Raw genomic sequence first — 17,354 nt, 5'->3', positions numbered from 1 at the left:
GCACAGTTACAGACTGGCATGTACTGACATCATGGACATCACTGAATCATAGCTGAAAGAAGATTATAGTTGGGTGCTTAATGTCCAAGGATACACGTTGTATCAAATGGATAGGCAGGAAGGCAGAGGGGGCAGTGTTGGTCTGTTGGTAAAAAATGAAATCAAATTAATAGAAAGAGGTGATGTAGGGTTGGAATGTGTTGAATCATTGTGGATAGAGCTAAGGAACTGCAAGGGTTTAAAGACTCTGACGAGAGTCATATACAGACTCCCAAACAGTAGTAAGGATGTGGTCTACAGGTTACAATGGGAGACAGAATATGCATGCCTGAATGTTAGAATAGTCATGAGGGATTTCAATATGCAGGTAGATTGGGAAAATCAGGTTGCTGCTAGGTTCCAAGAGGGGGAATTTCTAGAATGCCTATTAGATGGCTACTTTGAGCAGCTCGTAGTTGAATCCATTGGGCAATCATCTATTCTGGACTGAGTGTTGTGCAATGAACCAGAATTGATTAGAGAGTTTAAGGTAAAAGAACCCTGAGGAGTAAGTGATCGAATTCACCCTGAAATTTGAGAAGGTGAAGCTAAAATCAGATTTACCAATATTACAGTGGAATAAAGGGAATTACAGAGGCTTGAGGTATCTGCACTATTACAGATCGTCAGGTATAATGTTGTGGTATCACTCCATTTCCAATCCCCATGCCAAACAACTCTAGCCAACCTGCCCACAGGGATATTGGAACCCCTTGGGCTCAGATCTAGCCTGTTTCTTTTGTACAGGTTGTACCTTCCACAGAAAAGATCCCAATAATCCATAAATCTGAAACCTTGTCCCCTGCACCAGTTCTTCAGCCACACATTTACCTGCCAAATCATCCTATTCTTGTCCTCACTGACACATGGCAGCAATCCAGAGATTACGTGACTGAAGAATGGTTGTAGTTGTGAACTGAATATCCAAGGTAACAAGTTGTATTACAAGGGAGAAGGAGCTCAAAATGCTGAAAGGCCTAAGGATACTTAAGTCACCCAGACTAGATGAACTACACCCTAGGGTTCTGAAAGAGTAGGCAGAGGGGCTGCCGTGGCTCTGCTGGTAAAGAATGGCATCAAATCAGTAGAAAGATGTGACATTGGAGCAGAGGATGTTGAATCCTTGTGGGTTGAGTTAAGAAACTGCAAGGGTAGAAGGACCCTGATGGCAGTTATATACAGGCTTCCCTACAATAGCTGGGTTGTGGACCACAGATTACAACAGGAAATAGAAAAGGTGTGTCAAAGGGGCAATGTTATGATAGTCATGGGAGATTTTAACATGCAGGTCGATTGGGAAAATCAGATTGGTAACAGATCACAAGAGGGAGAGTGTGTTGAATGCCTATGAGATGGCTTTTTAGGGCAGTTTATCATTGAGCCTACTAGGGATCAGCTATACTGGATTGGGTGTTATGTAATGAACCAGAGGTGATTAGGGAGTTTAAGGTAAAAGAACCCTTAGGAACCAGTGATCACAATATGATTGAGTTTAACTTGAAATTTGATAGGGAGAAAATAAAGTCTAACATAACAGTATTTCAGTGGAATAAAGGAAATTACAGTGGTATGAGAAAGGAATTGGCCAAGGTAAATTGGAAGGAACTGCTGGCAGCGATGAAAGCAGAGCAGCAATGGTGTGAGTTTCTGGGAATAATGAGGAAGGTGCAGGATAGATGTGTTCCAAAAATGAAGAAATACTCAAATGGCAAATAGTACAACAAGGGAAGTCAAAGCTAATGTGAAAGCAAAAGAGAGGGCATACAACAAAGCAAAAATTAGCAGGAAGATAGAGGTTTGGGAAGCTTTTAAAAACCAACGGAGAATAACTAGAAGTATCATTAGAAGGGAAAAGATGAAATATGAAAGCAAGTTAGCAAACAATATCAAAGTGGATAGTAAAAGCTTTTTCAAGTATGCAAAAAATAAAAGAGAAATGAGAGTGGATATAGGACCACTAGAAAATGAGGCCAGAGAAATAATAACAGGGGACAAGGAGATAGCGGATGAACTAAATATTTAGCATCATGGAAGACACTAGCAGTGTGCCAGATGTTGTAGTGTGTGAAGGAAGAGAAGTGGGTGCAGTCACTATCACAAGGGAGAAGGTGCTCAAAAAGCTGAAAGACCTAATGGTACATAAGTCACCCGGACCAGATGAACTGCACCTTAGGGTTCTAAAAGAGTAGAGATCATCAATATACAGTCATACACTTTGGTAGAAGAAATGAGTGGATTGACTATTTTCAAAATGGAGAGAAAATACAAAAATATGAAGTGAAAATGGAATTGTGAGTCCTTCTGCAGGATTCCCTAAAGGTTAATTTACAGGTTGAGTTTGTGGTGAGGAAGGCAAATGCAATGTTAACATTCATTTCAAGAGGTCTAGAATATAAGAGCAAAGATGTAATGTTCAGACTTTATAAAGCACTGGAGAGACCTCACTTGGAGTATTGTGAGCAGTTTTGGACCCCTTAACTTAGAAACAATGTGCTGAAACTGGAGAGGGCTTCAAAGAAGATTCACAAATATGAACACGAGGAAACCAGCAGGTGCTGGAAATTCAAACAACACACACAAAATGCTGGTGGAACACAGCAGGCCAGGCAGCATCTATAGGAAGAAGCACTGTCGATGTTTCGGGCCGAGACCCTTCGTCAGGACTAACTGAAAGAAGATAGTAAGAGATTTGAAAGTAGGAGGGGGAGGGGGAAATGCGAAATGTTAGAAGAAGACTGGAGGGGGTGGGGTGAAGCTAAAAGCTGGAAAGGTGATTGGCAGGAGGGATACAGAGCTGGAGAAGGGAAAGGATCATGGGACGGGAGGCCTAGGGAGAAAGAAAAGGGAAGGGGAGCACCAGAGGGAGATGGAAAACAGGCAGAGTGATGGGCAGAGAGAGAACAAAAAGGGAGGGGGAAAAATAAATAAATCAGGGATGGGGTATGTGGTGAACTACATATACCTGTCTGGACTGCTCCTGTGGCTCCTCCCACAGACCCCTGCTGACTGCTCCTGTGGCTCCTCCCACAGACCCCTGTATAAAGGCGATTGAGGCCTGAGCCCGGCCTCATTCTCCAGGATGTAGTGTTGTTCATTCTTCCAGTCAATAAAAGCCGATATCTCGCTTCTTACGTCTCAGAGTGAGTTATTGATGGTGCATCAATTTTATTGACTGGAAGTTAAAACATGGAAACCGTTTTACATCCGGAAAGATTGGATTTGGACCCCCAAGACCCTGAAGCAGCTCTTGCCTTTGAACTCTGGCTTGCATGCTTCCAATCATACTTGGAGGAGGTTCGTGCAACTGACCCCGCTGTTAGGCACAGAATTCTCCTCTCGAGAGTCGCCCCAAAAGTTTATTCATTCATCAGGGACCTCTCGACCTACGAAGGGGCACTTGACACCCTCAAAAGAAAGCCGTCTACGCCAGACATCGCTTGGCCACGCGCTGACAGCGCCCTGCAGAGTCGTCCGCCGAATTTCTCCGAGCTCTACAGGCACTCGTGCAGACTTGTGACTGCAAAACGCTCACAGCGGAACAGCATGCGGAACTCTTGGTACGAGACGCCTTTGTGACAGGAATTAGGTCAGTGTACGTGCGCCAGCGGCTGCTGGAAAATGCCGATCTTACCTTACGCTCAGCGATCGAGACGGCCGACATGCTGGAGGCTGCTCTGCACAACGCTGACGCTGTCCAGCCACGCGATTCCCCGCCGGTTCCGTGGACACCTCCGACCCCGCCGCCACTGGTTCCCGCAAGCGAATTCGCCAACGCCGCTGCCAGTCGCGGTTCCACACACTCCCCGAACCCGACCAAGCGAAAGCTGTGTTATTTCTGTGGGCTTGAGAAACATCCTCGAAACCGTTGCCCAGCTCGAGAAGCGACCTGCTCCAGCTGCGGAAAACCAGGCCATTTCACCAGAGCCTGTAAGTCTAAACCGCGCGCGGGGTCGATCAGCGCTGCGTTTGAGACGTGGGGGCCGCCATCTTGCATGCCCAGATGTGGGCGGCCATCTTTGCTGGCGTCACCATGCCCCGCCCCCGACTCGCCGGTGTTTACTGGGCACCAAGACGGCATTTCAACTCTGGCCACCGTAACCCTCGATCAAAGCGCTCCGCACCAGCTCGCAAGGTCAATGATGGACATCCTGGTGGAGGGACACAGGACTAGCTGCCTGTTTGACACAGGCAGCACTAAGAGTTTTATTGACCCGGACACAGTGCAACGCTGTGGACTCGTGACACGGCCGGTAAGCCAGAGGATCACCTTGGCTTCTGGGTCGCATTCCACAGACATCCGGGTGGGTTGTGTAGCGACATTGATGGTGCAGGGCACAGAATATCGGAACTTTGCGCTATTGGTCATGCCTTGACTGTGCGCACCTGTGCTATTGGGGCTGGACTTCCAGAGCCATCTCGAAAGTGTGACTATGGCATATGACGGGCCCCACCCACCGCTCACTGTCAGGAATCCTCAGTTTGGTGGGACTTCGCCATATACCCAGTTACTGCACACACATACACACCGAACCACATGTCCCGCCCAGCACCATGCCGATAGCTGTGCTACTGACACTACTTGCAGCCTCTCCACCCTCAAGATCCCTCCCCCATCGCTGTTCGCCAACCTGACCCCCGACTGTAAACCGGTGGCGACTAAAAGCAGGAGGTACAGCGCAGGGGACAGGGCCTTCATTCAGTCAGAGGTGCAACGGCTGCTCGGGGAGGGGATCATCGAGCCAAGCACAAGCCCTTGGAGGTCCCAGGTGGTTGTTGTTCGGACTGGGCAGAAAAATAGGATGGTTGTGGACTATAGTCAGACCATCAATAGGTTCACGCAGCTTGACGCGTACCCCCTACCCCACATCGCGGATATGGTCAACCAGGTAGCTCGGTACAAGGTGTACTCGACAATAGATCTGAAATCCGCTTATCACCAACTCCCCATCCGCCCAGAGGACTGCCCCTACACCGCCTTCGAGGTGGGCGGCAGGCTCTATCACTTCCTGCGCGTCCCATTTGGTGTCACCAATGGTGTCTCAGTCTTCCAGAGGGAAATGGACCGGATGGTGGACCAGTACAACCTGAAGGCCACATTTCCCTATCTAGATAACATCACCATCTGTGGTCGCGACTGGTCGGATCACGACGCCAACCTCCAACGATTTTTCCAAGTGGCCGAAGCTTTGAACCTTACTTATAACAGGGACAAGTGTGTGTTCAGAACCACCCGACTCGCTATCCTTGGGTATCTCATGGAAAACGGGGTCATTGGCCCTGACCCCGACCGTATGCGCCCCCTGTTAGAACTCCTCTTCCCACCACTCTCAAAGCCCTCAGATGGTGCCTGGGTTTTTTTTCCTATTACGCCCAATGGGTCCCCCATTACACAGACAAGGCCCGCCCCCTGGTCAAGTCTACCACATTTCCCCTCTCTGCCGAGGCCTGCGCGGCCTTCAGCTGCATTAAAGGGGACATTGCCAAAGCAACGATGCATGCAGTGGACGAGACCATTCCCTTCCAAGTAGAGAGTGACGCCTCTGATTTCGCGCTTGCCGCTACCCTCAATCAGGAAGGCAGGCCAGTAGCATTCTTTTCTCGTACACTTCAGGGCCCTGAAATTCGGCACTCCGCGTTGGAGAAAGAAGCCCAGGCCATAGTGGAAGCTATTAGGCACTGGAGGCACTATCTCGCCGGCAAAAGGTTCACCTTGCTGACCGACCAGCGCTCGGTTGCGTTCATGTTCAGCAACCAACAGCGGGGCAAGATCAAAAATGATAAAATTTTGCGATGGAGAATAGAACTCTCCACCTACAATATTGATATCCTGTACCGGCCTGGCAGACTCAATGAGCCCCCTGATGCCCTATCCCGGGGAACGTGTGCAAGTGCACAGCTCGACCAGCTGTATGCCCTTCATGCACATCTTTGCCATCCGGGGGTCACCCGATTTTACCATTTCGTTAAAGCCCGGAACCTGCCGTACTCCCTGGAGGATATCAGGACGATGACCAGGGACTGCCAAATCTGCGCTGAGTGCAAACCGCACTTCTACCGTCCTGACACGGCGCAGCTTGTCAAGGCCACCCGCCCTTTTGAGCGACTGAGTGTTGACTTTAAGGGCCCCCTTGCCTCCACCGACCGCAATGCCTATTTTCTCAATATTATTGATGAGTACTCGCAATTCCCCTTTGCCATTCCCTGCCCCGACACCACTACCACGTCCGTCATAAAAGCCCTGTGCCAGCTCTTCACTCTGTTCGGATATCCCTGCTATATCCACAGTGATAGAGGGTCTTCCTTTATGAGTGACAAGCTGCGCCAGTACCTACTGGCTAGGGGCATTGCTACTAGTCGAACCACGAGTTATAATCCCTGGGGGAATGGACAGGTGGAGAGGGAGAAGGCCACACTTTTAGCCCTTAAGTCAAAAGGGTTGCCGGTCTCTCGATGGCAGGAGGTCCTCCCTGAGGCACTCCACTCTATCCGCTCCCTGTTATGTACGTCCACCAATGCCACCCCTCACGAACGCTTATTTTCTTTTCCCAGGAAGTCTGCCACTGGGACCACCCTACCGGTTTGGCTGACGTCCCCGGGGCCAGTGCTGCTACGAAAACATGTGAGGAGTAATAAATACTCCCCGCTGGTCGAGAGGGTTCACCTTTTGCATGCTAACCCCCAGTATGCCTACGTGGTCTTGCCTGATGGGCGGGAGGACACGGTCTCTGTCCGTGACCTGGCGCCCACAGGAGCAGCAGACCACTACCCCGTACACTCCACAGTAACTATGAACCCTGTACCCGAGGTGACACCGCACACACCGTGCCCCATACAGACTCCTCATGACGCTCATGTACCGGGCATCTCGTACGCGTATATTCCGGGCACCTCGCACACACGTGAGGGATCCCTGACACCTCCAGTTAGGCCAGAACCAGCACAACCTCCGGCACCTGTGCAATCACCACCTCCGGCACCTGTGCAATCATCACCTCCGGCACCTGTGCAATCACAGCCGGTGCTACGTAGATCGCAGCAACAGATTCGACCACCTGATAGACTTAACCTGTAAATATACTTGTAAGAAACTTCGCCACCTGGGGACTCTTTTTAAAACAAAGGGGGGGTGAATGTGGTGAACTACATATACCTGTCTGGACTGCTCCTGTGGCTCCTCCCACAGACCCCTGTATAAAGGCGGTTGAGGCCTGACCCCGGCCTCATTCTCCAGGATGTAGTGTTGTTCATTCTTCCAGTCAATAAAAGCCGATATCTCGCTTCTTACGTCTCAGAGTGAGTTATTGATGGTGCATCAGGGTAAGAAGGGGAGGAGGGGCATTAACGGAAGTTAGAGAAGTCAATGTTCATGCCATCGGGTTGGAAGCAACCCAGACAATATATAAGGTGTTGTTCCTCCAACCTGACTGTGGCTTCATCTTTACAGTAGAGGAGGCCATGGATAGACATATCAGAATGGGAATGGGACATGGAATTAAAATGTGTGGCCACTGGGAGATCCTGCTTTCTCTGGCGGACAGAGTGTAGGTGTTCAGCAAAACGGTCTCCCAGTCTGCGTTGGGTCTCACCAATATATAAAAGGCCACACCGGGAGTACCGGACGCAGTATACCACACCAGCCGACTCACAGGTGAAGAGTCGCCTCACCTGGAAGGACTGTCTGGGGCCCTGAATGGTGGTGAGGGAGGAAGTGTAAGGGCAGGTGTAGCACTTGTTCCGCTTACAGGGATTAGTGCCTGGAGGGAGGTTGGTGGGAAGGGATGGGGGGGACGAGTGGACAAAGGAGTTGCGGAGGGTGCGATCCCTACGAAAAGCAGAAAAAGGAGGAGGGAAAGATGTGCTTGGTCGTGGGATCCCATTGGAGGTGGCGGAAGTTACGGAGAATTATACGTTGGACCCGGAGGCTGGTGGGGTGGTAGGTGAGGACAAAGGCAACCCTATCCCGAGTGGGGTGGCAGGAGGATGGGGTGAGGGCAGATGTGCAGGAAATGGGAGAGATACGTTTGAGAGCAGAGTTGATGGTGGAAGAAGGGAAGCCCCTTTGTTTAAAAAAGGAAGACATCTCCTTCGTCCTGGAATGAAAAGCCTCATCCTGAGAGCAGATGTGGCGGAGACGGAGGAATTGCAAGAAGGGGATGGCATTTTTACAAGAGACAGGGTGGGAAGAGGAATAGTCCAGGTAGCTGTGAGAGTCTGTATGCTTATAGTAGATATCAGTTGGATAGGCCGTCTCCAGAGATGGAGACAGAAAGATCAAGAAAGGGGAGGGAGGTGTCAGAAATGGACCAGGTAGATTTGAGGGCAGGGTGAAAGTTGGAGGCAAAGTTAATGAAGTCAACGAGCTCAGCATGCGTGCAGGAGGTAGCGCCAATGCAGTCGTCGATGCAGTGAAGGAAAAGAGGGGGACGGATACCTGTATAAGCTTGGAACATGGACTGTTCCACAAAGCCAACAAAAAGGCAGACATAACTGGGACCCATTTGGGATCCAACTGGGAGCCAAAGGAGAAATTATTGAGAGTAAGAACTAATTCCGCTAGACGGAGGACAGTGGTGGTAGAGGGGAATTGGTTAGGTCTGGAATCCAAAAAGAAGCGGAGAACTTTGAGACCTTCCTGGTGGGGGATGGAGGTATTTAGGGACTAGACGTTCATGGTGAAAATAAGGCGGTAGGGGCCAGGGAACTTAAAATCATTGAAAAAATTCAAAGCGTGAGAAGTGTCGCTTGGGAAGGGATTGAACAAGGGGGAATAAAACAGTGTCAAGGTATGCAGAAATGAGTTCGGTGGGGCAGGAGCAAGCTGAGTCAATGGGTCTACCTGGACAGGCAGGTTTGTGGATCTTAGATAGGAGGTAGAAACAGGAAGTGCGGGGTGTGGGAACTATGAGGTTGGTGGCAGTGGATGGGAGATCCCCAGAGCTGATAAGGTTGGTAATGGTGTGGGAGACAGTGGCCTGGTGCTCCTTAGTGGGATCATGATCGAGGGGTAAATAAGAGGAGGTATCAGAGAGTTGTCGCTGTGCCTCGACCAGGTAGAGGTCAGCACGCCAGACTACAACAGTGCCCCCCTTATCAGCGGGTTTTATAGTGAGGTTGGGATTGGCGCGGAGAGAGTGGAGAGTAGAGCGTTCGGAAGGAGAGAGGTTGGAATTAGAACAAGGTGTGGTGAAGTTGAGACGGTTGATGTCCCATCGGCAATTAGCAATAAAGAGATCCAGAGCAAGAGACCAGAGCGGGGTGTCCATGAAGAGGAGGAGGGTTGAAGAAGGGAGAAGGGGTCATCGGTGGGGGTGGGGGAGTCCTTGTCGAAGAAGTAGGCTCGAAAACAGAGCCGGCGGAAGGAGAGTTTAGTGTCATGGCGTACGCCGAACTCACTGAGGTGTGGGCACAGGGGGACAAAGGTGAGGCCCTTACTGAGGACTGAGTGCTCTGCCTCAGAGAGTTAAAGGTGAGAGGGAATGGTAAAGACCAGGCACGGATGAGAGATGGGATCAGAGAGGGGAGGGGGGAGGCTGGTGGTGTCGGTGGAGAGGGGAGGCTTGGGGTGAGAGGAAGATGGAGCCTCTGAGGGCCTAAGAGCTGACGATGGGATCTGAGGGAGAGGGAATTGCAGAGTGGTGGTGGGGAAAGGGGAGACGGGAGTCACAATTGCAGCAAGTGAAGACCGGGCCTGGAATTCAAGGCTGGAGTCGCAGTCGGTGGTTGCGCAATCACTTTGAAGTTGTCCATGGTTGTTGGAATACGCATTGATGGTGCTGGAGTCCGGGTTTTTAATGTGCCCTGGGCTGCTGGGGCAGCCAAGATTAACAGCCGGGGCAGTGATCCGAAGTTCATGCCTGCTCATCATGGAGCCAGCAGGCTCTGGGGTCTGCAGATGGAAGATCTTGCGATCCTTGCAAGACATGATAAAGTCAAAGAAATGGCGATTGCATGTATGGATCCGACGGAGGATGAAATAACGGACAGGTCCATTGCAAACGGAGAAAAAGGTGTCCCGGAAGCGTGGAAGGGATTGTGATAGGGACACCAGGTACCTTCTCATGGTGGAGAGTGTCGTCCTCAGAGCTCGACGGGAGAAACAACGGGAGGCAGAGTCAATTAAATGTGAGTACCTGGGATCCTCAGAAGGTCCAAATTGAGAAGCTCGAAAATGGATCCTGAAGCCAACTGGAGTCAGTTGGCGGCAGAGACATGTTCCAAGGAAGGATATATGGCTGTAGTAGCGGGTCTGGGTCAAAATATGATCGAAAAGTTGAAGGGCCGAAGAAATTATAGATGGGGAGCAGCATGAGAGGATTTCACTGAACTCCCGTCAAAGAGAAGATTTAAACTTCTTCAGTGTAGGCATCACTGGCAGAGGCTTCGCAGTAGTGAATTTAAAAAGCAAACATGAGGAAATCTGCAGATGCTGGAAATTCAAGCAACGCACACAAAATGCATATGATTCCAGGTTTAAACAGCTTCTCATATGAAGGTGTTTGTTGGCTCTGGGCCTGTATTCACTGGAATTCAGAAGAATGATGGATGACCTCATTGAAACCCATTGAATGGTAAAAGGGCTTGATAGAGTGGATGTGGAGAGGATGTTTCAAATGGTAAGAGAGTCTAAGATCAGAGGACACAGCCTCAGAATAGAGGGGTGTCCTTTTGGAATACAGATGATGAGGAATTTCTTTAGCCAGAGAGTGGTGAATCTGTGGAATTTGTTGCCACAGGCAGCTGTGGAGGCCAAGTCTTTATGTATATTTAAGGCAGAGGTTGATGTACATTTAAAGCAGAGTCTTGATTGGTCAGGGCATGAAAGGATACAGGGGAAAAGGCAGGGAGGCTAAGAGGAAAAATTAATCAGCCTTGACAAAATGGTAGAGCACACTCAATAGGCCAAATGGCCTAATTCTGCTCCTATATCTTATATGCAACTTTGAGATTCATCTCCTTACAGAAGCCTCAAAATAAAGGAACCCAAAAGAACCTGATAAAAAAAAGTCCATCAAACATCCAACATGCAGAGGAAAAGAAAACAAATCCTGCAAACAATAAAAGTAAGTTATGTTGTTTGGGAGAGGTTGCTGGGTACATACTGACTGTAGCCTGTCCTACTGCATAGAAAACATTTTTCTCTTGGAGTCTTTGTCACTATCTGCGACATCTCTGTCCACCTTCCAACAATGAAATGGTATCTACACTTCAAAAGTACTTCAACACTGTGAAGTACTTTCGGATTTTGGAAGGGTAATTGCTATGAAATCAAACTTGCCATCACCTCTCTTGGTGCATTTAACATGTGCTGTGCATAGCACCAAAGCCAATTGGATCCCAACAAGAAATCACAACACTGGGCAAAAATCCATTAAAGGCAGCAATATGGAAGTTTGTATATAGAATCCTCAAGGAAACAAGACCTGAGAAGCTCACAGATGCCAGGATGATCTGATAACTTAGTGTCAGATCTTAAGGGTGCACTTCCTATGGAGCTTGAGAATGGTTGCATAAATGTCTACCATGGAAACAAAGGAAAATGCAAAGGGACAGATGCTTTGTATACCTGTGGACATCTCCTTGATCAAGTACTATACCACAAGTGGTCCTGAATTGCTGCAGGATGTGATACAGTGAGCAAAGGTTACAATGGGCAGCTCTGCTGCAAATTGTATAAAAAGACTTTGAACGTTGAACGGAAAATCAGTGAAGCTACTGCTGTTATCCTGAGTATTGAAAACTAAGACTGATAGATGCTGTGTGTGAACATCGCTGTCAAAATAGTCTGTTTGACTGAGGCAATCTCAGCAAGATGCACTCTAACTTGCACAGTAAGGGAAGGAACGCAAGGTGCACCACTTATGACATCATTTGGTGCAGGACTGAAAAGAATGCTGCACTTGCCGTAGTAGGCCATGCACCAAAGTCATAGAGTCGTACAACATCACAGAAACACTCTTCAACACTTCTAGCCCATTCCAAACTGTTATTCTGCCTAGTGCCATCAACACGCTCCTGAATCAAATATCTGGGATAATTTCTTAATAGATACAATTTCACCTGTAAATAATATTTAACATAATCTAATCAGCTTTATAAAAACACAAGTTCTGACACCACTTGGCTGGAATAATCACAGGGGTATATTAGTAAATGTACTAATGGCAACTAATTGAATAATGAAGTTCAGTGCAGATAAACGAATGGGTAGAATAAGAATGTTCCTAAGTGGCTGGAAGATACAATATAGTAAAGGAACAAGGGGATCTCCAATTCTCTGATTACAGCAATCATTAAAGGTTTTTTCATACATCTGCAACTCTATAAAAAACATTAAAAAATTAAGAACTGGAGTCTATTGCTAGATGGATAAAATTGAAAAGCAAGGAAATTATGCTCATCTCATATTGAATACTGGTTAAACCATACAAAGTATTGCATCTAGATTTGGTCACCGCTTTATAATAATGATGTAGAGAACTGGTAAAGGTGGACCAAAAATTTACAAGTGATAACAGAGATGCAAGTCTGCACATTTTAGGATGAACTGACACTTTACGATCTTTAAAATTATGAAGGGTTTATATAGAGTGAATACACAGAAATTATTTCCACTGGTGGAGGAAAGCAAAACTGGAGGCCTTAAACCTAAGGCACTCATTCAAAAGATAATTCTGCATCCAAAGAATTGTGCAAGTGTAGTTGAATTATAAACTTTTTAAAAAAGGAGGGAGAGAGAAACTGGGGAATTATAGACCAGTTAGTCTGACATCGGTGGTGGGGAAAATGCTAGAGTCGGTTATCAAAGATGTGATAACAGCACATTTGGAAAGAGGTGAAATCATCGGAGAAAGTCAGCATGGATTTGTGAATGGAAAATCATGTCTGATGAATCTTATAGAATTTTTTGAAGATGTAACTAGTAGAGTGGATAGGGGAGAGCCAGTGGATGTGGTATATTTAGATTTTCAAAAGGCTTTTAACAAGGTCCCTCACAGGAGATTAGTGTGCAAACTTAAAGCACACGGTATTGGGGGTATGGTATTGATGTGGATAGAGAATTGGTTGGCAGACAGGAAGCAAAGAGTGGGAGTAAACGGGACCTTTTCAGAATGGCAGGCACTGACTAGTGGGGTACCGCAAGGCTCAGTGCTGGGACCCCAGTTGTTTACAATGTATATTAATGATTTAGACGAGGGAATTAAATGCAGCATCTCCAAGTTTGCGGATGACACGAAGCTGGGCGGCGGTGTTAGCTGTGAGGAGGATGCTAAGAGGATGCAGGGTGACTTGGATAGGTTAGGTGAGTGGGCAAATTCATGGCAGATGCAATTTAATGTGGATAAATGTGAGGTTATCCACTTTGGTTGCAAGAACAGAGAAACAGATTATTATCTGAATGGTGGCCGATTAGGAAAAGGGGAGATGCAACGAGACCTGAGTGTCATTGTACACCAGTCATTGAAGGTGGGCATGCAGGTACAGCAGGCGGTGAAAAAGGCAAATGGTATGTTGGCATTCATAGCAAAAGGATTTGAGTACAGGAGCAGGGAGGTTCTACTGCAGTTGTACAATGCCTTGGTGCAACCACACCTAGAGTATTGTGTGCAGTTTTGGTCCCCTAATCTGAGGAAAGACATTCTTGCCATAGAGGGAGTACAGAGAAGGTTCACCAGATTGATTCCTGGGATGGCAGGACTTTCATATGAAGAAAGACTGGATCGACTAGGCTTATACTTACTGGAATTTAGAAGATTGAGGGGGGATCTTATTGAAACGTATAAAGTTCTAAAGGGATTGGACAGGCTAGATGCAGGAAGATTGTTTCCAATGTTGGGGAAGTTCAGAATGAGGGGTCACAGTTTAAGGATAAAGGGGAAGCCTTTTAGGACTGAGATGAGGAAAAACTTCTTCACACAGAGAGTGATGAATCTGTGGAATTCTCTGCCATAGGAAACAGTTGAGGCCGGTTCATTGGCTATATTTAAGAGGAAGTTAGATATGGCCCTTGTGGCTAAAGGAATCAGGGGGTATGGAGAGAAAGCAGGTACAGGGTTCTGAGTTGGATGATCAGCCATGATCATACTGAATGGCGGTGCAGGCTCGAAGGGCCAAATGGCCTACTCCTGCACCTATTTTCTATGTTTCTATAGAGTCATAGAGAAGTGCAACTCAGAAACAGGTCCGTTATCCATCTAGTCCATGCCAAAACCACTTAAACCTATGCCTACTCCCATTGACCTTCACCGGGGCCATAGCCTCCATATCCCTACTATCTATGAGGGCTAATTGATAAGTTCATAGCCTAAGGTAGAAGGAGTCAATTTTAGAAAACCTAGCACATTTATTTTTCAACATAGTCCCCTCCTACATTTACACACTTAGTCCAGCGGTCATGGAGCATACGGATCCTTCTTTGTAGAAGTCGGCGTCTAGGACCTCCAGAAAGTGGCTCACAGCAAGGGTGATTGATAAGTTTATGGCCTAAGGTAGGAGATGAGTTATACAGCTCTCGTTACATGCACATGCAGTTCAACTCTTTGAGTGAGTATGCAGAAAGTTTGAAGTTAATAACTTTTGTGGTATTTCTGTTTCAGATAATTGAAAATTGCAGGTAAGCACTGTCTGAGAAAATGGACAACATCGGCCTTCGTGCAGTCATCCGCTACCTTGGTCTCAAGGGCTTATCACCCAAGGAGGTCCATGAGGACATAGTGGCAACACTAGGGGAGGGTAAAAAATAAATGTGCTAGGTTTTCTAAAATTGACTCCTTCTACCTTAGGCCACGAACTTATCAATCACCCCTTGTATGTACCTATCCAAACTTCCCTATCCAAAATCCAGCTCACATGCACCAGCTCCACACTCTCACAACCCTCTGAGTGAAGAAGTTTCCGCTCATGTTCCCCTTAAAATTTTCACCTTTCACCCTTAACCCATGACCTCTGGTTGTAGTCCCACCCAACCTATCTATATCCCTCATAATTTTGTATACCTCTATCAAATCACCTCTCAATCTTCTACATTCTAAAGAATACAGTCCTAAACTATTCAATCTTTCCTTATAACTCAGGCCCTCCAGACCCAGCAACATCCTTGTGTTATGTACCCCGTAACTGGGTCACTTACCAGCAAAGATAGAGAGGTCCATTGAAGTCTGATGGTACTATTTTTAACAGTATTTATTGATAAAAATACACAAAATAATATCAATGCAAACATACAGATAATATACGTCGTCAATACTAAATCTAAAAGCGCAGGTATAATAATAATCAATAAGGAATAGCTCTATCGTTGTCTATAATGTATTGTCCGATGGAAATATAAAAGTCACTGTAGTTCATTCAAGCTGCAGCTTTTTGGTTGGAGAAAAAGACGGGTTAAAACTTGCCCATTCCTTTTATGATGTCAATCCTTCGAGACTCGTTGGGAGTTGATTTCCCCGTTGTTAGCTAAAAACCGTTCTTCCATGGTAAAGGGCCCACCGATTCCGGGGCAAACGGAAAGGGACGCACGTGGCCTTTCCACCGGTTTTTGCTATTACGGGATCGCTAGCGTTTCTTCTGGTGCGTCTGAAGGGGCTGTTCCTCAGACCCTCTTTTATCCTGACTCACAGGGTCTCAGATGTCAATCAGGGTGGGATGATGCAATCCCTCCACCAACCCCCCCTTCGGTTCATTGCCTGGGGGCTTCGATGCATCGTACAGGATTCAATACATAAGTCCGTCTCCAAGAGACAATAGCCGTTATCAATGGTTCCGCCTTTCGGAGGCCAGGACACATTCCAAACTCTTTGTGGATTCTGCATGTCTTTCTCTCATTTCCTGGGTCTCCTGACTCGAATCAATAGCGATCCTGCCATTCTCAAAAAGGAGGGGGCCACGGGCGTAACACTTGTAAGTTTTCTCTGTACTCTTTCAACATTGTTTACATCTATCCTGTGGGTAGCCTGTCCATCTACAAGACTCAGGTCAGAAACATTGCTGAAGAAAAGCAGCATCCATCATCAAATATCCTCACCACCCAGGCCATGCTCTTTTCTCGCTGCTGTCATCAGGTGGAAGGTACAGGTGTCTCAGGACTCGCACCACCAGGTTCAAGAACAGTCACTACCTCTCAACCATCAGGCTCTTGAACAAAAGGGGATGACTACACTTATTTAAGGACTCTTTTAACTTGTTATTTCATGTTCACTATTTTTTCTATTTATTTATTATCTGCATTTGCATATTTGTTTACAGCTTACAATTCCTGATGTTTACAGTTTGCCAAGTAAGCCTACAGAAAAATGAATCTTAGGGTTGTATGTAACGATATGTATGTACTCTGATAATAAACTTTACTTTGAACTTTGAGAATCTCATCACTCGTCCTACCCATATCATTGGTACCTACAAGGACCATACCCTCTGGTCATTCACCCTCCCACTTAAAAATGCTGCGAACTCAATCTGAGATGTCCCGGACCCTGGAACCCAGGAGGCAACATACTATACGGAAATCTCATTATCGCCCACAGAGTCTCCTGTCCATTCCCTAACAAATCCCCTATCACCACAGCATGCCCCTTCTCCCACCCTTTCTTTCTGAGTCATGGACACAGGGGTATTCTGCACTGGCTGCTTAACCTCTTTTGCCATCCTGCCTGTCAGACAGTTTCCTGTGTCCTGCACCTTGGATGTAACTACCTCCCCATATGTCCTATCTATCGCCCCTTCAGCCTCCTGAATGATCCAGAGCTCATCCAGTTCCAGCTCCAACACCTTAATGCCGATTATTAGAAGCTGCAGCTGGATGCACCTCTTGCAGGTGTTGTCATCAGGGGCACTGGATCTCCCTGCCTTCCCACATCCCATAAGAGGAGCATTCAACTATCCTGCCTGGCATCTCCACTGTCCTGACTGAGCAGATATAAAGAAGGGAAAGATAAAGAACTTTACCTTTTTTTTTGCTTTCTCTGACTGAAGCCTTGAAGAGCTAAAACCTCAAGATTACCACTCTAACTCTGTCCACTCAGATGATGGCCAGCTGCGACAATGGCTGCTGCACTTTCCCCTGCCTTCATTTAATTTGCTCTTGCTAATCAATCCCAAACACCGATTGGTCACTGGTCAGATTTTATGCTGCCACGAACTGCAGATGCTTTTTTCTGCTTTGGTCAGTGGACCTATTTGAAATCCCCTCCTCTCAATCTTCTGATGTCAAAATTGGTAATTCGATAACACAGGTACATTAAAATAGGCTAGATTAGAATATAAAAGAATAGAGAATAGAGATTACACTGATGCATTTAAATGATAAAAGAAGGGAGGAG

This window comes from Hemitrygon akajei, chromosome 14, assembly GCF_048418815.1.
Source record: "Hemitrygon akajei chromosome 14, sHemAka1.3, whole genome shotgun sequence".
Lineage (NCBI taxonomy): Eukaryota > Metazoa > Chordata > Chondrichthyes > Myliobatiformes > Dasyatidae > Hemitrygon > Hemitrygon akajei.
Note: the sequence above shows the minus strand (reverse complement) of the source record.